The sequence below is a fragment of the Poromitra crassiceps genome (genome assembly GCF_964638095.1).
Source record: "Poromitra crassiceps genome assembly, chromosome: 5".
NCBI classification, from domain to species: domain Eukaryota; kingdom Metazoa; phylum Chordata; class Actinopteri; order Beryciformes; family Melamphaidae; genus Poromitra; species Poromitra crassiceps.
This window is the reverse complement of record NC_139642.1, coordinates 52,127,918-52,142,917: the sequence shown is the minus strand read 5'-3', so window position 1 is coordinate 52,142,917 and position 15,000 is coordinate 52,127,918. Positions and strand designations below refer to the sequence as shown.

Sequence of the window (15,000 nt, the reverse complement as noted above, 5' to 3'; positions counted from 1 at the left end):
TTCGTAACTTCTATTTTATTCTATTTTATTCTTTATGGTACATTCCCATGCCTCTTGTAATGTTTGATGTTTATATTTTTCCATGCCTGAGGGCGAGCAACTGTATGACTCAATTTCCCCTCAGGGATCAACAATAAAGTTATTCTGATATTGAGTCTGCTGAACTACACGGCCATTTCTGCGATAGCTGTGGAAAGAAATGTGATATGATATACAGGCCATTACCTTTCAAAAGTATTCAAACCATAAGAAATGTCTTCAATGTGTAGCCTGCATGGGTTTTTAACTAACATAGATAGTGATGCTGGTATCTTGCTTCATACGTCAAATAAAGTTGTGTGCACACTATATTGGAGTGCACATAAAAACATTGAGGTGATTTATGTGAAAATGATCAGATGAATTATGTTTGAATTATGATTGATGATAAAAAATATAAAAGAAATAAAATAATTACAATATAAATCCATCAATATATAATATAAAACCATAACAAATACCACACAGAGATACCTGTTTTTGCAAATGAACTCTTCTTGACCTGTAGCCTTCTGCTATCTATGCAGATCACTAGCTACAGTATATCGGCGTCATCATTGTACGGAGGTCATCAGTCCCCACTCCCCTCTGTTACATAATGGTAATATGAAATTCATATGAAATTCCTTCCTGGCAGAGCTACCGGCATATTCCCAAGAAATCGTGAATGATTTCCTGCATAAAACAATCCGTCCTTGTTTGCCTGTATCACGTGTCTGTGAGCATGCTTACAGACATGCCTCCAGGCACGTGTCTCTGTTGTTCAGCTGAGAGGAGCCTTTCACACACACACACACTCTCTCTCTCTCTCTCTCTCTCTCTCTCCCTTTCTCTCTCTCTCTCTCTCTCTCTCTCTCACTCTCTCTCTCTCTCTCTCTCTCTCTCTCACTCTCTCTCTCTCTCTCTCTCTCTCTCGCTCTGTCACACACACACACACACACACACACACCGCAAACCCCACCCACTAAATCCCTTTATCAGCCAAGTTGTCATTTAACGTTCAGCTCAATAGTTTAATTAGCAGCACCTACGGTATATTTAAGCAATAGATCACGACAGGCCGTGGTATTGTACTCATTATACCACACCTAAGGGTGTTTTCGCCTATAACCTGACATTGCCAGATGGGGGCGCTATTGTTTGTTTTCACAAACCAAACCGCACATCCATCTGGGTATGGCCTGCCCAGAGATGATCACGGCAGAGGCCATGGCCTCTGTTGCCCCTCCCTCTGGTCGTGATGCCCTGAGATCCCTAAGGCCACCTTGGCAATGCCCTGCTACCAGCCTGCTATCACTGATACTTTAAAAGCATCAGTAATCTCAGTTTAATGTAGCCTGCCCTATGCAAAGGATGTGGAATTGGCTCATTTTTACCACACAATTTAAGAAAAACCGCTGTCAATAGAGTAATGGCCTTTGTGCCCTGGCATGTATCCTTGTGCCCTAAAAAGATATGTGACGCCGTAGGCCAAATGGCCTTGCCCCTAAAATGACAACATTCCCACCCTGCCCCTGACTGAATCTGCCTTGACCTGAAACAACTTTGAAGGTTTTAGGTGTAATGGAGGTATTCTGCCAGAGTGTGGCACTGCTCAGGTCTGAATCCACAACAGCTGGGGTGGACCAAGAGAGCACAAAACTCCCTCTCTAGCCAAGCTGAAGGGAAGCAGCGCTGTCTTATGGACAGCTTGAGACACATTTGAGGAAATGGGCTCAAAAAGGGCCTCCAGAACTTACAGCACTTCCACAGTTTCCTCTTAGCCAATGTTTCATGAAGTGATGGCCAAAGAGGACCTCTCACCAAACCCCTTCATGAGATTGTTGACACACACTTAGTAGAATGTGCCAGTCCAGAATAGATCAAATTTAATACTAGTGGGTCAATGTGTCTCTCCCCCGTGACCACTTCAGAAAGCCAATTTGCTTTGTAGTTAGCAATGGTGGATTGCGTTCACACCTCCTCGGTAGTCTGCACTACCTAGCCAGCACTTTTCAATGTCAACTGTTTTCTGTTTTGGTGTGTGTGTGTGTGTGTGTGTGTGTGCGCGTGTGTGTGTGTGTGTGTGTGTGTGAGTGTGTGTGTGTGTGTGTGTGTGTGTGTGTGTGTGTGTGTGCGTGTGCGTGTGCGTGTGTGCGTGCGCTGGTTACCCAGTTCACTTGCCCCTCCTCATGCTGGTGGCCACCCGAGCCCTATTGTGCACATCTTTTATGTGTTGCAATAAGAACAGGTGGCTATTGAAACCAATGTGTTGAAGCTATAGCTTTCTCTTGTTTCAAGATCAAGAGGTGTAATAAATCAGTCATCCACCAGGAGTCCCCATACATACACTACCTGAATCAGGTTTAGTACCTACTGATCTGTCGTATCTAGATGAAGGGCTCCTTTACTACTAAGGTAGGAAAGGAGGACAGATTAGTAGCTGCAGTTTTCGCCCCTGAATTGGCTACACTATAATGTTGTCCCGGGTGAGAATGTTGGTGACAGAGCTACAACCTAAAGTTTCTGGTGTTGTTAATTCCCTGTAGGATCTCAATGAAGCCATATAAAAGGGTCATTGCCATGACAAAAGCAGTAAGACAGGACAATCAAGTCCTCGATGACCCGAGAGTTTGCCAATGGGCAGGAGAGAGAAGAAGATGGACCAGTTTTAAAGGAATGCCAGGTATGGGGACATGGACAGAAAGACGTAGACACAACCAAAGAAGGAAGAAGAGAACATAGACAGTGTTTTGGTGCTAAACAGTTGAGACTAATCATTTGAGAAAGATTTGATATAAAGTCACAGAGAGTGACTGACTGACACAACCCACCACCAAAGGAGGAGAGGAGAAGACGAAGAACAGGGCTCAGTCACTCCTGGCTAGTCCGCTATGGGGAACAGTGGTAAGAGTTTTTCAATTGACAAGTTGCGTTGCATGTCTGTTTACAGTGAGCTGCTGTGCAGTGAGACAGTAAGTTAATAACACATTTTTTATTTGTGTTTTATTTTCGCAGTCTGAATTTCATGTGTTATTATAATATAATAATTAAGCTACCTTATACATAATACTGTATACCGTCAGGGAAGTAAATCCTTGATATCCGATTGAGGTGATGAAATGAGCTAATTTATTGATTTACTTTTACTTCTTTTGATTCATGGTCCTTTTGATGGGGGGTGGGTTGTGCTACAGTTCACACAGCCGTACAGGCTCTGTCTATCGACAGAAAACAAGTGCTCATATGTGTGTTGTTGGCTGGTAACCTATGAACTACATTACACAGCCAATGACATTGTAAATGTCACCATTGTGCTTTGTATAGCTGTTGTTATGAAGATGCTGGGAGACAACAGCAAGTTAACAAAGTTGAAAATATAAAATTGTAAAGGGTTAAATTCCTCGCCCGTGCTTCTTGTGCCTGATGATGGCTGTGTTTTGCTCTCAAATTCCTTCCCTCATTCTTTCAATGTCTCTCCAAAGACTGCTAATGAAGCCAGGCCCCGCATCATTCTGCTAATGAAGCCAGGCCCCGCATCATTCTGCTAACGAAGCCAGGCCCCGCATCATTCTGCTAATGAAGCCAGGCCCCGCATCATTCTGCTAATGAAGCCAGGCCCCGCATCATTCTGCTAATGAAGCCAGGCCCCGCATCATTCCCATCCAAAGACTGCTAACGAAGCCAGGCCCAGCATCATTCTAATGAAGCCAGGCCCCGCATCATTCTAATGAAGCCAGGCCCCGCATCATTCTAATGAAGCCAGGCCCAGCATCATTCTAATGAAGCCAGGCCCCGCATCATTCTGCTAATGAAGCCAGGCCCCGCATCATTCTGCTAATGAAGCCAGGCCCCGCATCATTCTGCTAATGAAGCCAGGCCCCGCATCATTCTGCTAATGAAGCCAGGCCCCGCATCATTCTGCTAATGAAGCCAGGCCCCGCATCATTCCCATCCAAAGACTGCTAACGAAGCCAGGCCCCGCATCATTCTAATGAAGCCAGGCCCCGCATCATTCTAATGAAGCCAGGCCCCGCATCATTCTAATGAAGCCAGGCCCAGCATCATTCTAATGAAGCCAGGCCCCGCATCATTCTGCTAATGAAGCCAGGCCCCGCATCATTCTAATGAAGCCAGGCCCCGCATCATTCTAATGAAGCCAGGCCCCGCATCATTCTAATGAAGCCAGGCCCCGCATCATTCTAATGAAGCCAGGCCCCGCATCATTCTAATGAAGCCAGGCCCCGCATCATTCCCAGAGATTGATTTTCCAGTCTCACTTCATCAGAGAGTGAATACTCAATCAATGTGTCAGACAATGAATGAATAAAACGGTGATCTGATTATGCCCGTGTATAGCCTGGCAGGCAGCTATTTCAATTTGCGTAAGTAATATGATCACGTCCTCCATATCAAGGATAGCAAAATGACCCTTTCATCATTGAATTGGCTTGTTTATTGCTCTTCAAATGCTCATAAAGCTATCTGTGAAAATGTATGACGACGATCAATTTCTCCTCTCCTCTCCATGTTCACAGGGAGCCATGGGGCAGCAGTGGGGATCGCTGTGGGCTTTTCCATCCTGGCTCTCCTTTTCACCATCGGCATTGTCCAATTCTGCTGCAAGTACAAATGCAAAAAGTGCAAAAAATGCTGCAAGAAAAAGGGTGAGTGGATTAATAAGATCTCCTTGCATTCTATTACTGGCATACAACTGCTTACATGCTAGACAGCTAGACCTTAGTGGCTCTCAAACTTTTTTCGCGTCAAGCACCCCTACACTGACACAAATTAGACCACGGACCCATATTTTATACAATCTTTGCTTTTAGAAGTTTTATTGCAGAAAGTGTATGAACCCCATGACCATCTGTCATTGTGTTACTTATGGATTAAATTACAGTGAGAATACAATTGTCCCCCTTTTTGCTGGGGACCCCTGGAATGCCCTCAAGGACCCGTGGGGGTCCCCGGACCCCACTTTGAGAACCACTGCCTTAGATAACATCAGCTAACATGACTGTTTGGTGTGTTTTTCTCTTTCTTATTATGTCTCTGCAGAGCCCTCATTGAAAGACAAAGTGATGACGTAAGTGTTTATCTCTGTAAAGTTCTTTCAAGTGCATACTCCTTTCTTCCTCTGCAGTTGCTTGTGAGGTTGTCTGGGTAACTCTGACGTGTTTGACCTTTCTATCTACAGCAAGGTGGGCATCAAGAAGTCCCCATCTCCCTTCACCATCAGCAGCATGGTGAAAAAATGACACCTGCAGTTCAGTCACACAGGAAACTGTCAACAACAGAGGACAGTCCCCATGTCTTAATAGTTCAATGATGTTCATCATGTCTTCATTTATAAATAGACGTTTGTGTTTTCTTGTGGTGGGTATGACATGTCAACCAGTTGCTTTTCATCCCATTTCAGCTGAAAAGCAACTGACACGTCATACCCAGCTGTCAGTGCGACTGCGTCTAGTCCCCATGTCTGTCACATTCCCACACACTGCGTAACAATCACGTCCAAAAAGTTGGCTGCTATATTATTCCTCAGTTATGCATAATAATATCCATTTTGAAACCAAGATGTGAGATCTTGGTTTTATGATCTGTTCCTGGGTCCTGTTGCTGTAGCCTAATGTATCTTGATGTTACACTGTTTCTGTTTGAACTTGTACTGTAAATGAAGGAGGGAAACTACATGTTACCTTTGGGCACTAGGATTGCATCTCTATGTAAACACCCTACCTGTATATATTATGATTGTAACACGTTCCCATTCGCAGGGCGTCAAATTACACTTATTTGCCACGCCTCCTCTGCGGTGTATTGATTGCAGATGTGAAAGAGTATCTTCACGTCATATTTGGATGCACACGTTCCTCCAGCAGACACCGGCACATGGTCATGGTTTCTTTATCCGAGCAGGCCACCGCTGTTGCTAGAGCCGCGTCTACAGCTACTGGCCCGGCAACATTTCGTGGGAGCCACAGCTCAAATCGCTGGGCAAGGTTAGGCCCTTGCAAGGACCTGCACCAATTGAAGGATGCTTCATCTGTACATTTTACAATGATAAAAATTTAATAAAATAATTTACATTTTTACATTTTAATAGCGGAACATTACATTTTTACATTTTATATATATACCGGTATATACATATACATATATATATATATATATATATATATATATATATATATACTATACTATATACTATTTGCCAGTTTCACTGTTTGTCATGTCTGTCACACTTTCATGTGGTGTTAAGAGTCAAGATACTGTGTGGGACTCTAGTGGTTCAGTTTTGAGTAAGCACACACAGACACATACAGCCATACAGCCACAGACAGTCAGAACGACCGGCGAATGAGAATAACTTTTGGGTCGAACAGCAACTCAAACGGCGGATCAGTTCTCTTGTATTGACTTCCCTTCAAATCTACTGGTTCAATTGGTTGGCTGAGTTTTAGGCAAATTCTATGTTTTCTAGATTTTAAAGTAAACATTTTATTATTGTGCAAACCTTGTTAATTTCATTGACTAAAATTAAAACTAGATTAAAACAACCCCTAGATGTTAACGAAATAAAAACAAAGTTGTGATTACAAAACCTATGAGGAAATTGACATTTTTGTCAACGAATAAAAACTATATACGAAATGTTGGGAAAGGGTGAATTGGGGAGAATTAATCAGAAGAGAAGAATAAGTGAACCAGTTAAATCTGTGTCTGCATTGCACATTCAAACCTTAATACATTGCATAATAACATAATTAATCGATCTTTCCAATGAGTTTGGAAATTGTAGAGAAACATTTAAATAATGCATTATCTAAGCCCGTTAGATTTTAGTCAACTTAATTTACAGTAGATTTAGTCAACTAAAATCTTGTGATATTTAGTCAACTAAACTAGACTAAAACTAAAACATTTCAGATGACTGAAATATGACTAAAACTAAATGGCATTTTAGTCAAAAGACTATTATGACTAAAACTAAATCCAAATTGGCTGTCAAAATTAACACTGGTGCTAACTATGAATTGTTGAATGTAACTTACTGTAACTACAGAAAGGATTAACTATGAATCATCACATGTTCATGAAACTCCCACGATGATCCATTTCTTGAATTCAGAAAAAACAGAGTAGTTCCACAGGTCAAACAAACTATGTCAAAATCTGACGATTAGTATTTATTTGCACACAAACATCTTTCCCCAAATAACAATTAGTCACTATGAGTGACGTATTGACGAGGCACTGGGGAAATGTCAGAGGAGAAGAAGAAGAAGATAAAGAAGAAGAATGTGTTTCTGTAAAGTGTAATTCCTGCAATGCTGGTGATGTCATGCAGCGCCGTTTTTAGATGTTGTCACACCCACCCCCAGAGGAAGCTTTTGCAGTCATGCAAATTGTTGCCTTTTCTGAGTGGCTGAGATCTTCCAATTAGATTTGAACATGCGTTATACATGCTTAGGCACAGCCATTGTAGCCTATTCAAACCTGATTATGATCTGACCACATTTCAGTGGCCCCATGGATTTGCATAGCACCATTGGACTAAAAATGCAAGTGGAAATGAACAACTTCTTGAGACTGAGACTGAGCATTGAAGCTAGTTAGCCAGCTATCTCTATAGACCAAATCACCGTGACGTCACCATGTAAACAAATTTACTTCCGGGCACCACTTGGGGAAGGCGGCAGGTTTAAATGTGCGTGTTGTCAAATAAATGCTGTCAAACCCTCTCGTTGTTTTCGGCCGACTACTTTCAATTTAAATGGTTAAACGGTTGGTAAACATGCTTGTCCGACGTATCTAGCCTTTCTTCTGTGTTTGTTTTATGTAGTGTTAGCTAGCTAATAACGTTTGTTTGTCTGTCAAACTCGCTGTTTTTTTGCAGACTCGTAACCTCGCGTCACCAGGCTCTTCAGACTCGTTAACGTTACAGACAGAGCTACCGACGCCACGTTAATTTAATTTAGCGTCAAGTCTACTCTGGTCTGGTCCAACAGGTAAATAAGCTAGTCTGGTCTCCACTAACGTTAGTGAAAGTGTTGTTATGAATGATATTAAACAACAACACAACACGGACGAACCATTTTTGTCTTCTTTGTCTGTTTTTGTCTTCAACACGTCAGTTTGTGCCGTCCACCGCCATTATAATGTGTGGACCTCAGGGGTACCCGGAAGTAAATGTAAACATCCCGCTGATTTGGTCTATAGTGCAGCTACTTGATTTTACAAGTCAGAAATGCTACATAACAGAACATATAAAATATTTGGTTCTTTTTTTTCTGAACTGTGCAGCAATGGCTCTGACCTCTTCTTGATGCTGTCACTGTGAAGGCCCAACTACTGTACATACTTTGTACAGTAGTCTTCTCTGTAATGTTGACTGCAGCAGTGACCACCCATCCCATAATATGTGTAACTCAACAAGGCATGTCCTAAAAGAAATGATCAAATATTTCATCATCATGGGTTGCCTAGCAACATTTTGATGTCATGCGCGTTGTGCAGTCGCCAGTTTATAACTGTAGCGTGTGAACCTTTGTGTACGTGCTTTTGGTTGTCTGAGCAGTCCTGTGGCCTGCACAGCCACACCTCCACCACCCCTCCATTTAGCGCTTCTGTGGTAAAGAGTGAGAGGTTTGCCGACATGCCTCTGAGCAGCCACAGGCTGTAAAGGCAACGGCTACACAGCTAGTTTCTACACCGAATGAGAATAGAAAACACAATGTGAGTCACGGTGTGCTTTTTGTGGGTTTTTTGCTCCTCCAACTCTGTAAGAAGCATTTCTCATGCAAGAAGCATTCACTGTATAGATAGATAGATAGATAGATAGATAGATAGACAGACAGACAGACAGACAGACAGACAGACAGACAGACAGACAGACAGACAGACAGATAGATAGATAGATAGATAGATAGATAGATAGATAGATAGATAGATAGATAGATAGATAGATAGATAGATATTTTATTCAAGTGTCATGCACACAATTTGGCAACACAAACACCAATCTGGGAACCCAGTCTATCAGTCTGACGACTGACTCTGAGACAGACGGCCGATATTCCGGGGGTTTCCGCTGTAGAGCAGACGTCCCGCCCCTCCCGTCATTGTTTACAGTCCGACAACATTTCATTTGCAGCCTTTTATTATTATTGTTAGCCAAAATGTCATCTGGACCTAAAACACTTGAAGTCTGAGACTTAATTTCAATCATGTAGAGTAGACAGTTATAGCTAGGGTAAGTGTTACCTATATAGACCTAGTCTCGGCTCCCAGACGTTTGGTGAGCTGCGCCACCAAACAGGAGTGAAACGGATTAAGACTGAGGGCTGAGTCTAATATAGACCTAATACACCTTTGCTCGTAACTCATAATTAATATTTAGAAAATCGAATTAACCCCTATGTAGATAGATAGGCCCGTGGTTTATGTGGTGTGTTCACACTAAACTAAAAAAGAACAGTTCAACGGGTCTTATCAGCTGTTCAAACAACTTCAGATAAGTCCTATTTAAGTTGTTTCAATGTAAGCATGTCATAATAGATGTCTTATTTTCCATATACAGATGATATATTGTAAGCAATGATCATAGGCTAATACACATGTTGTGGGCCTTATGTTGTTTTCTTCTTCTCCATACATTTGTGAAGCCTCACCTGACGCTGTCGGATGGCCGCTCTGTCTGACCCATTCATGCGACTTCCTCCTGGAGGGGTTGGGGGAGACCTGCCCGCGGGGCCGGGGGGGAAGCTGTAGGCGGGGAAAGATGCCCCTCCGGCGGCGGTAGGCACGCTGGTGAAGTCCGGGGAAGTGAAGCTCACCTGTCCGCTGCTGGGACTTGACCCCCGGGAAGCCGTGACCGTACGCCGAGTACTCCTCCCGGGCCGCCGCGTGGGAGTAAGCCGGGGTCCAGGCACCTGTCGACGGGCTGTTATGGAGCAGGTCACCGACTCCGGGGACGTGATGATAACTGGGGAAATCTCCATACAACGGTGGCGAGATGTACTGACTGTTCAGTGACAACGTCTGCCCCGGGTGTCTCGCCGGGTGTGAGTTGGGAGTACATGCCGGTGTCCTGGTCCGAAAAGGTAGGCTTTAATTAACTCTCAGGCGAATCAATTAACGTTAGTACACCTCCTGGCGCATATCATAGCCGTGTCCCAGCAGGCTCTTACGCTCTGTTTCCACTTGAGTGGAAGGTGCTGAGTCACGTGTGTTCGGCTACCTGAGTAGGCTAACACTACACACTATAGATTTACTGCTTAGGAGTTCAAAAGTATCATCATGACGTCATGTTTTACCTGAGACCCACCTGGCCACTCATGGCGACGTGAGTCTTTGGTGTTTTATGCCATTTGGTATCCTTTATGTTGCATTACCACCTCCTTCTGGATTTATCCATCCACTGTTTCCCTACATTCTGTCCTTCTGGGCCTCTTGGGTCTCTTCTTCGCAGTAGCATCCAGCTTATAGTACAAGTGGCGCATCATCTCCAGAGTAAATGGTGGGAGTATAGGGAGAAGAGGACAAGTGGCGCTTCATCTCCAGAGTCTATAGGAATCGAGCACGGCACGCGTAGCATGCGAGATTCCTAGTAGGCCAAATGCCACCAATATAAACAAAATAAATATACCTAAAACTTTAATTTATTTTTTCTTTTTCTTAAAGACCCTATCATCATTTGGGATAATTATGAGCCTATTATGGGCTACCTATATCGGTCTCAGTGAGATCTTTTCAGTGCCAAATGGACACAACAAAAACTGAAAGCCGTAACAGTCAAAGTATAGTATAGGTTTTTAGAACAAAAAGGGAAAATCCGCGCCTCAGCCGACGAACGTTGCAGACTGGTGCTTCTCAGACCAGGGACAACTGATTCAAATTGAGAGATGAGATCTGGAGCAAACAGTCAATTTTAGCAAATTTTTTGTTGCACCTATTAAATTTGCTAAAATTGACTGTTTGCTCCAGATCTCATCTCTCAATATAGTATAGGTTTTATTTCGTGTCAAAAGGGCATAACACCTACACCCTTTTGACGCAAGCAAAACCCCACTTTTGACACTGAACAAGCATTGTGGGTAGAGGATTCTAACAGCACTTATGTCAGCTCAAAATGCATGCTGATGTAAGTAACGTCTATCTTGGCTTCATGATCACAGCAGTTTAGTACTCTAGTATCCTATTCATTCATATTCTAGCTCATTAGATCAATGTCATATTCCCATCAAATACTAGGGAGTGTAAACTGGTCAAGATGAGCTCTGATAGTAAGACTGCTTAGGTGGGTTTGTCTTACACTGTAGACTACTTAGCCACACCCCCCGTCCATTCACATTCCTTCCTGTTCATTCAGTTATCCACGGCCAGTTTAATTCATACTCCTTCCTGTCCAATCACAGTTATCCACGCTCTCCCACGCTATCAATAGCCAATCCGTCCAAGCCATATTCTTCCCTCACTTTGCCACTGAACCAATGATCAAAGCGGTAAACACTATTTCATGTTCTCGTATCTTATTATCTGGTTCTGCTACTCATGTCATGTTGTCACTCCACTGTTGCCATGTTCGTTGTTTTGCCCCACCTCCTCCCCTGCCACCACCAACGTCACGGCTTCAGAGGGATTCCCCATGGGGGGGATTTCTATTCTATGCATTCCTGATGCCCTCCTCTCATCATCGCTGGAGGAGCATCATCATGGAGCCATACGCCAAACCATAATCTTGTTTTATTGTATCATTAAAGTTGATTGTGAACTTTACTAGTCTGTCATGATTGTTGATCAGCTCTAACTCCATTCTCGCATCAATTAGACTGTAAAAAATAACCGCGGCGCACGGAAGCGGAAGTTCTGACGGCGCGGTCATCCACTATACAGCAGAAACCCGAAATATTGTCTGTCTGTCCCAGAGTCATAATAGTCATCAGACTGATAGACTCTGGGTGCCCAGATTGCACAAACACTAATATAAACAAAACACATACAACAACACAGAAAAACAAGAAAAACTCTCCTTAAAGGACCTTTCTTCAAATAGCATGGTTTGCTACTGGTCTTGGGTTTTTCTGATAAATTTTAGTTTAGTTTTTATTTGGTTTCAGTTCTAGTTTCATTATTATGCTGCATTCAAGCTGTGCGAATATTACCCTTAACACAAACAAAACACTGAAACTAAATTCTTCTATTTTTATTGTATTTTAATTAAGCAATATCACACAAGAGGGAGTGCTGTTGTTGGCTAATATCGTCGATATTAGCCAACAACAACACTCCCTCTTGTGTGATTGCTTTTATACAACAGTTGTACAGCATAAACAAAGCTATTCATCAAGTAATAATAGCATTTCTTTAAGTAATTTGCAACAACAGATGATTTATGTCTGTATATTCGCCTCCGCCATTAAACAAAAACAGTTTCCCCAGGATTACCAAGTCCTGACTGAAAGCTAGTGAAGCTAACGTTAGCTACTTTGAGGTTAGCACAGATGATTTCATCTTACCATTCATAATTAAGGTAGCCTACTTCAATCCATATTGTTGTCCCTGTGTGCGAAAACGCAGCCTAATCAAGGAAATGTTTAGAACAGCTGTGAAGTGGAGCAATATACACACAGTGAATGGCCGGTGCTGTTATCGTGAAATATCAGCACTGCTCTGGTCCAATCAAATTGCTCGGCCAAACTAACTGTTGTATAATTAGTTTTAGCAGAAAAGTTGCATTTAGTTACAAAGTACAAATCCAGTTTTATTTTATTTTATTTCAGTTCACTTTATTAGTTCAACTAGTGTCGTAGTTTTGTTTTAGTTTTTAGTTATTTGTAGCCTGAAGCAAAACATTGTAATTCATTTGGATGAGATAAACGTTTGGTTTATTTGTCAGTTTGATGTGGGACTTTCCTCATGTGAACTTCTTGATCATGAGGAAAAAAGAGGGAGTCTGAAAGAGGAAGTGTTTGTACCTTAATTTAGATGCCACCTCTCCACCAAACCGCTGTCCTGGTTCAGACATACAGGTTCCTATTTTGAATTTGCATGCGGGAATCCCTGCTATAAGGGAGAGGTCATGTTTATTTTTCAATAGGTGTTACTTTGATGTATAGGGGCATTCCTTGCTTTAGGTATTTCTTTGCATCATGGTTTCTTTATGTATGAAACCCACATGAAATAGAAACTCAGCAAACGTTTGTAATTGTTTTGTCGACATTCAAAATGTACAGGCGAGACTATTTCGGGGAGAGCATCATCTTTCAATCTTTACATTTGCAGTAATAATAAATGAATGGTTTATTTCACTTTTAGAATAATAAACTACCATGACTGGGAAGTAACATTATAAGCAGCACAGTTAGGCCTACAGTTTAAGCTCACTGGGCGTTCACACCGGGAGATTACATACAAAGTCAATGTAAACATGCGCCTATAGATGTGATTTCACCCCGGATTGAGGCGAGTGATGTGAATTTTTGGGGCGCAAATTACGTTATTTTCGTCTCATCGCCTGTTCACTCGAGCTGAGAACTTTCAATTGGTGAATAATTCACTGAGTGAAGCTTCCCCCCTTGCCTTGTTGTGAACATACAGTTATGCAGAGAAAGCTCACGATTGAGTCAGTATTTGGTAACATTTATTATTTTATTACATCAATGGAGATTAGGCAAAAAAAGCTACTCTGAATAATGACATCATCAGCATTACGGTGAAGGCTTATGGAGCGATAATATAGAAATTAGAGAAACGTTCATGACCTTTTGTTGTTTTGTTTTTAAAATCTATAAAAATCCATTTACTTTGACTGATATTTGAATAGATACAACAAATAACTCTTTTCATGACTTTTTGACATTAATTGTTGAGATAGGATGTGGTTGTGAGTGGAAGGGATGGGACAAGGAGAAGACCTTCACAAAATATTGATGTATTGAACTGTTCTACTGTTTCTCTGCATTTCCTACCCACACGAGTTTCACTTCCGTGCATAACAGTCTCTATACACTCCTGCGAAACCAATAGTTACCAGTGAGCAGCTTCTGTTTAGCAGAGATCTAAACACATTAAAAATGCCTGTCACCCCCCCCCCCCCCTGCGTAATTTCTTCTTCCAAAACACTAAATAGTTCTCCTATTTCATAACTTTAAAAGTCTTGAGCTGTGTCTGGAAGAAGAAAAAAATCCATATGTCTGTGTGGTATGGCAAAGGGAGTGTATTATTGGAATAGAACCGTCAGATATTTTACAACATGTCAGTATAAAAGGCCTTGTTGCATTCCACAGTGTCACAAGCATGACTGTGCATCAGAAGTCATCAGTTTGCATTTCGATGTCACATAAAGAGAGGGACATGTTCATACCAATGTCCTGTCCTCCCTCCACTAGGGGCAGTGTGGAAAGAGCTGTTAAGAGTGGGAAAGCCTCCAGTTGTACAAGAGACAGGCTAGGCGATGTCTCGGAGTCATCCGTCATGACCACAGTGTCCATGTGAATGTGTGTTTTTCGGCAATAACCTGAGAATGTAAGTTCTTCTTTGCAAGTGTCCACAAAATGTCTGCTATTCATCAGTTCATTTTCAATAGCTCTGTATTGTCTGATGTCTTCAGTTCCATAATGTTCTGTTTTATTGCACCAAGCGCACTGACCTGCTCCTGAGCAGATACATGAGTGATGCACGGCTCTGTAGCCTGTGGCCACATCAGCCAACGCTGTGTGTGGATCTCCTGCTATCTGTTTCAACATCTCCTCACCATCACAAACATGGATCTGCACAGCTGAGGGGCTCTGGTTGCGATAATTACCCCCCACGACAGGCTCCGCTATAGGTCCACCATCCTGTCCATCCAGACTCACGGAGAAGTCCAGGCAGCCCAGACCCATTCCGCTATCCTGCCTCTGCCTAGCTGTGTTACTCCTCCCTTCCTGTGGGGGATGCCCTCCTGGACTACTGCTGCCGGTGGAGCTCTCTGAT

General features: G+C 42.5%; 1 long non-coding RNA gene across 1 annotated transcript; it reads left to right on the top strand.

Moving 5' to 3' along the window:
• The first annotated feature begins 2,727 nt into the window (after positions 1-2,727).
• Positions 2,728-6,112, top strand: LOC310776783. Its single transcript, XR_014552705.1, has 4 exons — positions 2,728-2,925; positions 4,557-4,685; positions 5,080-5,107; positions 5,219-6,112. It is a non-coding gene; the product is annotated as an uncharacterized lncRNA (long non-coding RNA).
• The last annotated feature ends 8,888 nt before the right edge of the window (positions 6,113-15,000 follow it).